The sequence below is a fragment of the Emydura macquarii genome, unplaced genomic scaffold (genome assembly GCF_026122565.2).
Source record: "Emydura macquarii macquarii isolate MOO-44397 ecotype Brisbane River unplaced genomic scaffold, CSIRO-AGI_Emac_v2 contig_968, whole genome shotgun sequence".
Lineage (NCBI taxonomy): Eukaryota > Metazoa > Chordata > Testudines > Chelidae > Emydura > Emydura macquarii.
Window position 1 is genome coordinate 16,061,745 of NW_027131105.1, and position 14,770 is coordinate 16,076,514.

The following is a 14,770-nucleotide window of genomic DNA, read 5'->3' on the forward strand; positions in this document are numbered from 1 at the left end:
AGTGAGCCCAGCACTTCAAGGGGGGACTGTGTTAGGCCCCAAAGAGTATTTTCTGGGTGTTTAACAACAGCTAATAGAAATAGAAATGTTTTCCTGTTTGTTTGTTTTTAAAACATTGTTGGCAAAAAAATTCTGCTCAGAAAAACCAGATGGATGGGTGGATGGATGTAGGGTCTGATCCTGTGTTCACTGAAGTCAGTGGCAAAATTTCTGTTTACATCAGTTGGATTTAGCCCATAAAAATTCCACTGTAGTGCTGGGACACACTGTTGTGTAACAGTGTTGTTACTGCCTGGGAATTAGAAAGTGAAACTGACAATTACCGATGTTTACAGAGCACAGGAAGGCTGTCATCAAGGAAATCATGTGATTTTGAGCAAATGACCAATGATAAGCTTCTAGGTGGAAAAAGCAAGAGAAAACTTCCATTGTGTAAGACAGTGATTCTCAACTTTTTTGGCTTGAGGGTCACAAATATAATTTTTACACCAGGGCCACCAGTCTCTGCCAGCCCCCCAACTGCCCCCACTGCAGCCAGAGGGAAGGAGTTCACCCAGGAGGATTTCCCTTCCCCCTGGCTGCAGCAGGGAAACTGTGCACTCCACCTGGGTCCTTAGGCAGCGGCTCCCTCCTGCAGCCAGTGGGACGGGAGGTCAGTGTTCCCCTCCCTTCAGCTCCAACAGGGACCCCAGAGACTAAGGACCCAAGCAGAGCGCTTTGCTGTGCTCCCTGCTACGGCCAGAGGAAGGGGAGCGTTGATCTCCTGTCTGCACTGGCAACACGCGCCACCTGGGTACTTGGGCAGCAGCTCCCTTCCGCAGCCAACGGAAGGGGAGCCGCAGTCCACTTTTAGCCCATGGGCATGGATTGGGAACCACTGGTGTAAGATATAATACTTATGCATCTTACATTTCTTCCTTCCTCACTGGATTCTTTTGGGATTTGCTGAAGTGTAAACATAGAACTTCAAATGAACAACAAACATTCCCCAGTTATTAATTACACTAAACTTGTAAACACAAACGATCATTAAAAACATAAGTCTCACTTTAAACCATTAAAGATTTTTACACCTTTTTTTTCCCGTAAAGAAAGATACCAGCTCGACAATCTTGCAAAGTGAGGTCCAGTATTAATTCAGACTCTCATCAATCCAAAGAGATGTCAATGAGGAAATTCAACTTGACTTCATTGGGAGTGAGATCAGGCCAGATCAGAAGTACAACGAAGTCAGCTGAGATGCAGGTTTCCTCTCCACTGCCCCACTGGTGTAACATGGACAGAGTATGGTGGACTTCTGTTTTCACCCTCGTTTTTCAGAAGGGTAACTCTATTGACTTTATTGAAGTGATTCCATATTTGAACCAGAATAACTGAGAACAGAAATGTACCCAGCAACTGAGAAAATAACTCAGTCTCCATGTCTCATCTTGTCCTTAGCCATCCTATGGCAACTCACAATAGGGGGACCAGTTATGGGCTATTAATACTTGTTATAGCCTAAATGAAACATAATATTGCTAAAATAAATTACTATGCTACAAGTAAAGCCACAGTCTTTTTCTTTTTTCAATTTCATTGCCCAATAGCAAACTCTTCCATTAGGATTTGTGTGGGTGCCATGAAAAAATCCATGCTATTTTCTTTCATTTTTGTTTCCTTTCCACCCTATTACATTTGATCTTTCTTCCGGATAGGTATTTAGAACACTTGTTCTAACAAAAATTAACTCCAATGAATTCCACATTTTAAAGTTGGTTTGCCTAATATTTTAACCTGGAAATTAATGTGCAATTCATTAGACATCTGGGAGAGCACCGATTTGCTACTTAATTGAGTCCTTATCCCATCCCTAAAATATGTTCACTGCACGCATAAAAGAAACCAGGAAATTCTCACAGGCATCTGTCCTAATTTAGAACACAATCTTTAGCTGATGGCATAACCCTATGCAATAGGCCAGTGTTGCCAAATGGATAAAGCAATAGTTTATGCATGGTAAGATCCTGAAGATATTGCATTCAGTTTTCTGATCAAGAGTCTGGAAAAAACAAAGAACAGCCTACTGTATACTTGGACATGATTTTGGGGGTTTAGTCAGTGCTGGGTGGATATGCATGCAGTTTAGACATATTCAATTGAGCTCACAGTCATGAACTGAATTATTGAGGGTATGTCTACACTACGCAGTAGCAGGGATCGATGCAGTGGCATCCATTGAGCAGGTCTGTGTAGACCTGTTCAATTGATGGGAGAGCGCTCTCCGGTCGACTCAATTAGTCCACCACCCCGAAAGGCGGAAGGCAGCGTTGATGGGAGGGCATGAAGATGCCATGGTACGTCAACGTAAGTACGTCGATGGGAGATAGGCAAGCTACATTATGTAGCTTGCGTATCTCCCGTTGACCAGTGTATACCAGCCCTTAGTGTCAGAACTTTGATTAAAGGAGACCTTAGTAACTGGGGACATACCAGGAATATCAGAAAAGATTGCATAAAAAGGCAAGAGTCTTTTCTATGTGTATTGGATCTACTTTCTCTCATTCACTACAAAATCCTCAACTACTTTAGTCACAACTTGTCCCTGTCCCCCTATCTGGATGGACTGATAGTGACTGATCATTGTTCCTAGCTCTGGGTCTCTGAGGAACACTCCTAGGTGCAGACTCTGTGTCTGATGCCTTTCTTGGGCAGTGGGACCCTTCAGATGGGCTACCTTAGATCCCCAAACTAGTACCCCAGTCCTCCACTAATCCCTTATACATGCTCCCTCAGAATTCCACCTTGCTGTGGTGCTCTGAGCTTCTTGAGTAACCCCTTCAGGGAGCACATGGAAGACAGGCAAGGAACACAGGCTTAGTAAAGGAATTTCATAACATTTTAGTCTTTAAAGCACTAGAAAGTTACAGATTTATGAACAATAAAATCCTTAATGCAACCCTCCCGGAGTCTGATCTCACCCTCCTTTGAGTTGTGTGTTTGGTCAGTGTTCTCAAGCTAGGGAGCTTTTCTGCATTCCTTAGACTTCCTTCCTGCCTTTTTGCATCTTGTAGTGCTCTGGCCCTTGCTTAAAAAAGAGCGTCCCTCGTTTAAAACAGCCTCTGTCACCCTTTTCACCATGTGCTTCAGCTATGGGAGTTCTGGACTCCAGCCTCCAGCCCCCAACTCCTGTCTGCATTTTGTGTAGAAAGTCATTCGAAGTCAATGGCCCTACTGATAGAAACCCCACTGTTCCAATGGAGGAGGGTCATTCAGTGTTGATGGCCCTTGATTGCTCTGTCATAGCTTCTTAGACATTGTCTTTCCACTAGGTGTCAAACCCCTGCTACAGAATGATGCTCCAGTCCAGGAAAGAGGTTGGAACATAGCATCAAGGTCACACTCTAAACTAAAGGTTACAATACAACGTAGAGCCCCTAAAACATAACGAAGCTCCAAATCTGACACAATCATGTCCCAGGTCTGACACAGCCTTTCTGCTTTCCTATGTATTAAGCTATTTTGTTGGCAATATTTCTGCATCTGAAAGGCAGAGATCTTGCATGATGGGACCTTCATGTTAATTTACTTATTTAATTAATGAATACTCTCCAACCCCCTTCATTTCTCTACAGTATTCACAAATGATGACTATTTAAACCACCCTTTCAGAACGTTTATGCATCTAGTTTATTTATGATCTTCTACAAACTCTTCTTTAAAGATGCCAGTATCTAACTTGGTATAATTAAGAGTAATGTCACTAACCCTAACTGTGCCGCCTAGTTGTAAATGGCAATCATCTTTGAAATTGACTTTCAGAGCCTTATAGATTGTATGGGTTTGCTACTGTATTCCAAATAGTATTTTGAAACCAAGCTTTTCTCTCACTTTAGTTCTAAAAAAAAATCTTCTATGCCTTTTGATCTGCTTTGGTAGGGAAGGTATGGAGGAAATGTATTTATACAAAGAGGGTCTATCTTTAAACTATTTGAAGATGTTTTACTAGGACACCGTTCTTTAATGTTCTTTTGCATTTATGTAAAAGAAGGAGTAACACTGAACAAAAGCTGAAGAAACTAAGGATAAATCTGTACTGCATATCAAAGTAGCTACACAAATGTGGCATATATCAGTCCTTAGTCATCTTCTGAAGATTATTTGCACCTGGTGTAGTAGGTTTGTTTTCCCTCAGGCAGGTACATTGAGTCACAGCTGAGAAATGTAACTCTTTTTATCTTCTGTCTTTCTTAAGTTTGCAAAGAAATATATATCTATCTAAAAATTATATGGTAACATCAAGATCCCTTAAGGCTTTGCATGATGGGAAATGACAACATATAACTTTCTAGGAAATGTGGTTTGAGGAGTTTTATGGTTCTCGTGATAATTGTTTTGTGGATTTAGGGTTCAGTCCTACAAAGTGCTGAGCACGCTTCCCTCTTGTTGAAGTCAGAAGCTGTTGAGGACTCTTGGCCCCGTTCAGGAGTTGCTCAGAATCACCTCATAGCATCTCCCCCTTTATATCTGCTCCTCTGCACCATTGACCTCAATGGGAGTTTTGCCATTGAGTCCAAAGAACTCTGGATCAGGGCCTTCAGAATTATTTGCCCATCTCTACCTCATCCCTCGTTCAGGTAATATTATTATGGTTATGGAGTAAATGTGTGATGCACAAAATCCTGTGAGGTGCTTTACAGAACATGTGAAAACCCATGACATGATCTCTGCCCTGAAGTGCTGACAACCTAGTTTTAGAACCTGACACAGCAAAAAAACAAAAGCAGGAATAGGGTGGGGAAGGATTACAGCAATAATGAGATCTGATTTAATAGGTACACATCCTGATAGCTACATTGTTTAAACAGGGTAACTCACTACTTGTGGGCCATAAGGAAGAAGTGGGGCTTCAGAAGGATATGATTGTGGAGGGAACTGGTGCATAGAGACTGGGGGGACATTTCATGCACATAGGGAAATGGAACAGCTGCTATATATAGCTTTGTCATTTCAGTCATTTAAAACTAGACTGGGCAAAATTCTAGCAAATATACTGTAGAGAATAATCTTGCATTGGCCAGATGATGGCTTGGATCGCTGAAGTGGTCTTCTTGAACTCTTACTTCCTTGAGTCTACTGTTCTAGACAAAACAGTTTATTCATGGAGTTTCATCTTTCAGTCTGAACATCCTTGATTTGAAGTGTTAACATTAGACTTAAAATGAGATTGTCTAATTAAAAAGCATACCTGTAACCAAACACGTTTGTTACCTTGTGTTTCTGATAACACTCTTGATTATGAATAGTGGAGGAACTTTAAAAATCCAGCATACTTTTCTCTATCATGCCTGGTTTATTTTTTGCATTTCTTTCAGTTTGGACAATAAAAAAAGGATCAAATCAATCATGTCAGTTTTACACTAACAGTCGGTTTCATTTGGAGTATTGTAAAGATGCAACTTTGGCTTTCGGACACTGCAAAGGAATGATTATTTGTTTAAAAAACCCTGTGTTTTTTAGATTCTTTGTGTGTGGGTGTAAGCTATGGAAGGATCTTAGATTTTATAAAAGCCTATTTTACAAAATGTAAAATTATAGTAAATCTAAGCTTTAATGTTATAGTAACTTACAGAGAGCATTAGCAGTAAGCTCAATGGAGGTTGAAAGAAGAGGCAATGTTACGCCAATTTCCTTGAATTCTTTTCATCAGTCTGGTGACTACTTGAGTCTTCATGACACATTCTTCTGGGTCACATGCTCATGAAAGATGGGCTGTCTGGGGACACACAGCATGGAAAATATTCTAACCAGGGATCAGTTATGTCGATGAGTTACACATGTGTTGTATATTTGTATATTCCTCACGTGCATTTTATTAATAGCACAAGGCAGAGACAGGAGGAAAGCAAGAGCCAGTTATTATTCTTTATCCAAACCAAAAATAAAGTCTTTTTCCTCCTTATGATGTCAAACCAACAAACAGCTTAGTGCCCCACCGGGCAGCTTGGATATAGCACAATACCATTTGCAAATGCAGTGCAGAGCAAACGTAAGTCACAGAGCACAGATCCCCAAGCCTATCTAATGGTGTCTGACTGTAGCAAGGAAGAAGTGAAGCCAAAAGGATTCCTAGGGGTAGGGTACTTTGAGCTAGGGATAGGATTCCTGTGCGTAGGGTTCCTCGCCCTAGGTTTAGGGTTCCTATAGATTGGGCAGTTGGAGTTAGGATTAGGGTTCCTGTGAGTAGGGTACTTGGAGTGAGGGTTAGGGAGCCAATGTGTGGGGCTCTCCGCCCAAGGGTTCAGAACCAAGCTGGTTTTGGTTCAGGCTCATCTCTAGTATTCACAGAAAAATAAAGTGTCAAGTTGTAAGTAAATAAGTACAATTATAAGTAAAGTAAAGTATAAGTAAAAATAAAGTCTCAAGTTCCTTTACCATGCTGTTCAGGTTGTCATTCATAACATGGTGAGTTAGGATGAAGAGTGCAGATGAAGTTCAGATGAAGATGAGTTAGGATGAAGAGTTGCAGTTAGGGTGACCAGATGTCCCAAATTTAGAGACAGTCCTGATATTTGGGGCTTTGTCTTTTATAGGTGCCTATTACCCCCCACCTCCTGTCCTGATTTTTCACACTTGCAATCTGATCACTTTAGTTGTAGTTAGTAATCTGCAGGATAAATCAAACATGGATGGTCATTAATAATGCATTGGATTATTTGGATTCCATCTGATCCTGAAATTTTTTCCTAAACCATATTACAGTCTTACAGGCATTCAACTCATGAATTAGCTCTTCAGAAATTCTGCCCTGAAGTCCAGTGACCTGGACAAATCCATCATAGAAAGGGCAGATGTCTCCTGAACTGCTCATGTCTAATTCAGATGGGACATTCAAGTCAGCCACATAATTTCAGTGTTTAGATAAGGGAATGAGTATTATCTGGTGGATAGAGCAGGCAAATAGGAGTCAGATGCAGGATCCTTGAGTTTTGTTCCCAAGTCTGGTACTAATTTGCATTATGACCTTGCTAAGTCACTTGATTTCTCTTGGGCCTCAGTATAACCATTTGTGAAATGGGTATTACAATATCTCCTTTACAGGGATATTATAGCGCTTAATTAATGGTTGGATGAAAGTTGCTTTGAGTGGAAGGATTAGTATTATTAAACTGGCAGTATATTGAAAGGCTTTATCACACATAAACCTCAAAGCCTCAAATCCTAGAGCTTGGAGGATGGAAATAAATGAGAAAGACATCTTTTTCAGTGCTAAGCATAGTATGTCAATGGGAATAATACATTTACATTTGTAGTGGATGCAAGGAGTTCAGCAGTGTCCTGTGCATAGCTAGGGCTCCTAGATGCTGTAGGAATACAACTAATCAATAATAATAATAATAATAATGAAACATGCTAGGTCACTGGAGTTTTCTACCATGTTTAGGAGGATGATTTACCTCCTCAGCAGTCAAAATAAAGACACGTTAGTGGCTAAGAATGTTCAGTAAGTTTTCCAAACTAACATGATTTAGTTGTAAAGAAGAAATCAGTTTTAAATTCCACCCATTTCTTTTCTTCCCTGACTTAGACTAAATTCCCTACATTCATTCTCTGTAACCCCTCTGCTGCCGTTACTTGCAATGGGTTGGCAATGTCATGGTACCCTTGAAGTGAGGAACTTTTCTCCAAGGCACTTTGCTAACTTAATTAGAACTGTTAATTTTTTCTCCTTAGTATTCTCTTCGGCTCTTCTGCATATCAGAAATCTTTCAGGCATTGGTGCATCAGCCATAGCTCTGCCAAGGTCCTACTGATCACTCAGGCCAAAAGCAACTTAATGTAATAGTTTGCCCAAGCAGTTTGCAAAGTAACTTGGAATCTCTGTGGCTAATATAAGAGGTCAAATGGTGCCCTTGGAAACATGCATGCATGGCTGCCATTGACATTAACAGGAAATACGCACGTGCATCCGAGAACCACACGTGTTCTAAGGTGATTACCATCTGAGGAGACACACACATCCATGACTGTTTCTTTCACTCCATTATAGTTAGTAGAGATGAATCAACACTGGCAGAAAAAGGAGCATCTTCTTTTCAAAAGGGCAGTAGGAGAATTCAATATTAGCAGCTTCCAACAGCTTGATTGTCTTAAACCATCAGCACCATCTACAGGGTTTTTGCTGTTCTTGGGCAAACTGGCAACCGTCCACCATTCTGAGCCCTGCAGCCAGTTCATAAACAGTCACTGAATGAACGTTGTGTTGCCGTAGGCAACTGCTCTGTAATAGAGATGGCTGTGATTCCAGTTGATATTATCCTATGAAATCTGAGGTTGTAAAAGCCTGCAATCTATGAGCCTAGATCAAATACCCAAAGATTATGGATCATTTAAAACATATGCTTTGGGAATCTATATTTGTGCTTCTGGGATACCAAAAGTCATTTAAACTAGAGGGGAAAAAAATACAAGAAAAATTATTGTAGGAAATAATTTTGCACTAACCAAGAGAAAAATGGACTAGAAGGAGGATAGGCCATAGGATTTGCATTCCAGAGACCTGGGTACTAATCCTGGCTCTGCCACAGATAGTCTGTTTGAGCTTGGCAAACCACGTAGGCTGTTATTAGATATTTCATACTAGGCACCCAAAGTCAGTGACCACTTTTGAAAATATTGACCATACTATATATGCAGCAATCATTTTATCCACTTCTGAAATGCAACCATCTCTGGGCAGACACGTGGCTGCTGTTTAGCAACAAATGATGAAGCTATACAACAGTTTGTGACAGCAAGTGAAAAATAAATGTGTGCAATTGGAACTGCTTTTTGTATGAGCAGAATGCAACAAATGTATAAAAGTTACTGGAATTGTAATTTAATCAGAATGCTGAGGCTAACATCCTCACTCTTCCGAAGAACAAAACCAGCTAATTAAACCAAAACAAAGCACATCTTGTCTACTTCATTTTATTACTGCCCAATTTTCACATAGACTGCAAAACTCCATATGACAACACTTTGCCCTGATATGCTGCCTTCCATTTATAGACTTCAAAGCACTTTATAAATATTAACGAGAGCGGGAAACTAACATGAAGTGATATTCTGGAGGTCAGACTAGATGATCTGGTGCTCCCTTCCGGCCTTCAGCTCTATGGCTCTAATGGTGTGTCTATGCTGCAATAAAAGACCCATGGCACAGCCCCAGGTGGCCTGGGTCAGCTGTGAGGGGGTGGGTCTCAGAGCCTGGGCTCCAGCCCAAGCCTAAACATCTACATTGCAGTTTTCAGCTTCGCAGTCCAAACCCCGCAAGCCTGAGACAATTGACCTGATTCACTACCATGTTTTTTGGGGGGGTTCACTGCAGACATACTCAGAGTGGCCATATTTACCCAGGGTAAGTACCCTCCTTTTATATTTGGGGAAACTGAGGCTCAGAGCAGTTAAATTATTTCACCTCCTTTGCACAGGGAATCTGTGCACGATAAGAAATACAGCCCAGATCTTCTGTATCCTAGTCCTATGAATTGGCCACAAGCCCGTCTGTCTCTTGAGGGGTATGTGCATGTCTGGATTTGGCATTCTGAACTTGGTGCACTTCTTAAAATTAGTCTTCTGTGCACTTAAAAATAGAGTGGCTCGTCACTTCCATTCTACGTGTTTCACTGCAGATGGGGTCTTGGCTGCCTTGTTGTTGCTCACATGAAATTACGTGAAGTATTTGGTTAAAGGTGGGGTATAACACTGCTGCCAACGTGTGCCCAGACTCTGTTATGGCCTGGTAGTAGGATTCCGATAATTCTTAACTGATTCCTCTATGTCTTCAACAGTCGATTGGTAATCTCTGAACCAACATAAGGTGTTAGTGATCCTTCTGTTATGGAATTAATTTCTGATTAAAATGCACTCGTAAAGGGTGAAGTCTATTCCTCCCACGGACAACCTGAGTAGTCAGGCTGTGTGTGGGAGAAGTGTGGATGAGCTGGGGAGGGGGGAGGGGGAACCTACACGTGTTCCTGGGGACAAGATATAAGCTCAGATCCTCCGCACAGGGTACTGGAACCAGTGTACATGCATCAATGTGGCTCTTGTGGCACCTTCCCATGCCTGTTGCTGCCTTTGTATCAGTATCCCCCTGGTTGGCATGGAAACTCTTTCAGCAACAGCCAGGGGGATATACAGGTGTCCCTGTATAGCAGCTCTGCCCACATTCCAGTCAAAGTTAGCATTTATCTACCAGGACCTGAGATTGATAAACCAATCTCAGTTCATCTAATCAGTCTAAAGACTCTGATTCACAAGTCTGATTCGCATTTGTGCTCCAGCCCCTTTGCACAAAGTACCCAGAAAGCAGCCCAATTTGGCCAATTTGTGAGTTCCTCAAATATGGAGGAGCTCTCTGATGCCAACAGAGCGAGCATACTGTGAACAATCTCACCCAGGTGGGACATAGGGGGTAAGTTGAGGGTAAGGAGTGGCATGGCAGAGGCATAGTTACACTGGCATAAACCCTATCTTACCAACTAGAAAACAGGCCCCATGTATACAGTGAAAATGAAATGGATGTTACATTCAGCTGCTGGTAAACTTGTCAGCAAAGCTAACAGATAACCCGTACCCCTAGGAACACACACACACAGAAATCATATAAAGAAAAGAGCATCTGAGCTGCATCACCCATCTCCCCAGAGTTTCCCTGTCCTGGATATCCATTTTGAAGTGTAATGACATCTTAGAAATTGCTCTCTATAACATTAAACTGAGGTCTGTTCCTTATTACTTGCATTACAGGGTGTCTGGACGTCCCAGCCAAGAGTGGGGCCCCACTGTGCTGGGCATGGGGCAGATGTGTGAGGAGACAGACCTTGCCCTTAAGACCTTACCATCTAGAGAGACAAGACAGACTGTGATGAGGTGTATAAAGCCTACACTGGCACAGTACAGGTTAAGGAACAGTTCTGGGTCCAGGTAGCTCTGCCCTGCCCTGCCCTGCCCTGCCCCGCCCCGCCCTGCCCCACCCCACCTGAGGAACCTGCACCAGCTGGAGGAGCCCCAGACAGCTCAGTAGGGGTAGGTGGGAGAGGTTTCTTTTGGGAGTGCCTGAGTAAGGCTGCAGTAGGTGTTCTGGCTGAGGGGAAAAGACTGCGAGTAGCAGCCACCCTGGGCCCTAGAGGAGGGACTAGTCTTTCCCTAGCCCTAGGGAACCCTCCACTCTAACTGCTGGTGGATCATCTGTGAGGCTTTTGACCATGCGCTGGACTGGGAAAGTAAGGAGGTAGGAAGTGGTCCAGGGGGGCAGTCTCAAAGCACGCTGGCGTGTTTGTTATCACTGCCTCTTGTATTGCCCTGGGCTGGAGTCCTGTGATGAGGGAGGGCTGGGGCTTGCCTACCAAGCACTCTCTTGTGAAGGGGGGTACAAAGCTGTTGTTCCTGGAGATAAGGGGAAAGAGAGAGACTGTAAGCCCTGAGACAAGGGGGAGCAACCCCCAGCGGCCTGGAGGTGGGCTCAAGATCCTTTCAGTTGTTGAGATGTTGGATTTTGTTACCCCATAATGGGGGTGGACTCAACTGGTGACCTGGCTAGAGGACTGAATTGCTACTTACCGGAAAGGGGACCACCACACTGTCTGAGTGATGTCCCCCAAGGGACACTGGAGCCAGGGGAGAGCTGGGACCCAGTGACCTGACCACTAGGCAGCACCATGCATCAGCCCAGCCCTGTCACACAGACAAAGGGTAGGGGAAAGAGATGAGACATACAGAATGAGCAATAATGTTGTGGCCTCAGACGGCAAGGTAATGCCACAACGTTTGTGTTTAAAATATTTTGGGTGAGGTCAGCATGGGAGTGGGGGAGGTGTTGTAATTTGCTGTTGGACTAGGCCAGGAGCAAATTATTGCCCCCTGCAAGAGGGCAGCAGGGAAAGAACTCTCTCCCAGACAGGTGTATCAGAGGCTTTCCTTGCAGGGTTACTCCTGAGGCGATGCTGCCTCCGCCCCATCCTTGCTCATGGCTGAGTTTAAAGGCACGCTCCAGCTCTGAACCCGCATTGTTCAGAATTGCCTTGTCAAATGTGCCTTGAGCTCCTGCTCTGGCATTGCATCGCACATGGAGCTTGCTCTGCTGATGATAGAGGCTGAGGTGTGTGTGTTTTAATAGGGCGTATAATAGAAAGCTTGCTTTCTCCTTAAGTATAGAGAGATTAGCAGTGTTTCACAACAAAATACTGCACCTTTCTCTAAATATCCCAGGGCAATTTCTGTTACAACACCGCATGCTGTGCTGAGCTGGAAGATGGAATAGCAACAAAACCAGTGCTGTCCTGTCATGGGGCCATGGGGATGCCCCACCAATCATTTCTTTAGTGGGTGGACTTCTGCCCTGCTGAGGGAGGGTGCAAAACATCTTGGTGTGCTGCTGCTGAAAGAGATGACTTGGGCTGTAGAAATTTGCTGTGTAAATTTGCATTGTGTGTGTCTGAAACTAGAGAATGAGGCAATTGTTACTACTGTGCCCTTACCCAAAAGACACCTTTGGTTTCTCCCACCTTGTTCAAGTAAGAGAAATAGTTTCAGACTGCTTCTCTGTGAGGCTGGATTCTGCCTGGTCTATATGTGGTTGCACACTGCAGGGAGCGAAGAAATAAGCTTCCTTCCCATTTGCACCGCCAGTGCCAGGGGCAGGCAGAATTGCAGCCCCTGATCCCTCCTTTTTCCCCTGAGGGCATGCAGTGCCCTAAAGGGGACATGAAGGGGGGGGGAAGGAGACCCCTTTCCTCCCCACATGTACCGGCCCCTAATCTGCACCCTCAAAATGAGGTTAACAGGCATGCAGCCGTTCTGTACTTAGGAGCCATTTGTGCTTGACGTATGGGATTTTCATAAACATACAGCACTGGCTTATTTTGCTCCCCCTCAATCAATGATAAAACTCCCCCTGACTTTCATGAGGGCACAGTTAGGCCAGCGCTGGGCACTTTGGAAAGCCAAACACAAAATGTTTATATGACTCAGTATGTAGAGTAACAACCCCATTGTATACTTACCCAATACAGAGCCTTTCATCCTGGACAATCCCAAAACACCTTACAAACAGAGGGCCCATCTTGCAAACACTTCATACCAATCTTCTGAGCAGGCCCATTGCAGACAATGGCATTACTTAAGTGAACAAATGTTTGTAGGAGCAGACCCCAAAATACTAGCATTTAGTGTTTCTTGAAAGTATTCCAGGCAAGTACCGATCTGCCTTGATGCTACTTGTCTACAGATTGAGACAGCTGATACTTACATGGACCCCAACCTGTTGAAGTTAGTATATTATTCCATTTCACTGATCATAGACTGCATGTTTTATGGTCCAGGCCAGAATGCTACTCATATTCCTACAATATCATTCATCTGTATCCAATTCACAACTCACTGTTTGGCATGACTAAATAGGCTAACCTGGTATGCTAGGTCTACTACAAGATAAATTTCATCTAGCCCCTATCACAAAGTAGCCCAGTCTCTGCTCCCAATTACTCCTCTGTGCCCCTCTTGACATCATTGTCTAGATCCTCAGCTACTGTAAATTGGTGTAGCTCCATCAAAGTCAAAGTTACATGGACTTCTACAGCTGTGAATCTGGCACTATGTGTTTTACTGCAGCAACAACAATTGGGGAAGGCTCTGCAAATTACATGAATTACCAAAAGCAATGTAATTAATAGCTATTGCTGGATTGCTACAGGTTATTCATCTAAAAAAAATGACTAGAGGAATAAGAATGGAAACCAAAATTCTAGACAGTGTTGTCACTGCTGTTTGCAAACTCAAGGACAACTCATCCATCCACAAAATATACCCCACTAAGTCAAAACATGCAATGATGCGGGGAGAGAGTCATGCACACATGCGCTCCTAAAACATTAATCCTATAAAAGGTCACTTAGTAGCCAGGTCAGAATCTCTGCAGGTTATCTGGAGAGTTGGGATGACACAAAGATTGTTAAATCCCAGGATTTTCAAAATTAAACAAATCAGGTACATTTCACTGCAGCCTCTTCTAGGAACTGCCGTGCTGCAATCCAGGGAAAGTTAGTCATTCCTTTGAGGTATTTGCCATCCACACTAAAGGACCCCTCGAACTAATCCCTGAACTCTCTTCCTCTTTTGTAGTTTCTTGATTGTATGGGGTAGCACACTGGATGTAGCCTTTTATGCCCAGTTACTGAGTAGTCAAAACTAAGCCCTGATTCTGCTCTCAGGAACACTGGCGCAGCACCATAGACTTCATCAGTATAAATTAAGCTAGAATTGGGCCCCTAATTCTGCTTCTAACATGCCAATTTTTTTTCAAGAAGTATCAAAGACCTATAGCAGCATGAACGAGCTTTCTGTTAGCAGAACAATCTGTAAAAATAAAGATGCCAAAAAGCACCTGTATAGCAGTCTGTTAAAAGCACCAGCGTTAAGTTTTTGAACCTTTTAAAATTTAAACTAAGGCCTTGTCTACGCTACAAAGATAACTTGACCTATGTTAGGTTGACTTACAGCCACCATTAATTACTGAGGTGGTTTCTGTCCACACTCCCCTCCTTGGGTCAGTGGTGTGTGTTCTCACTAGGAGCACCTCCCCCTACCTAAAAGGGGCAGTGTGGGGAGCTGAGGGTGCCCCATCATTTTGCTCTGCTGGCAGCTCCCTCCCAGGAGCCTGGCTTCTCCACAGGCTCCTTGCCTCCTGGGGGGCTGCCACCCCTCTTCCCGTTGCTTGCCAGGAGCCGAGGAAGCCACTCAGGCA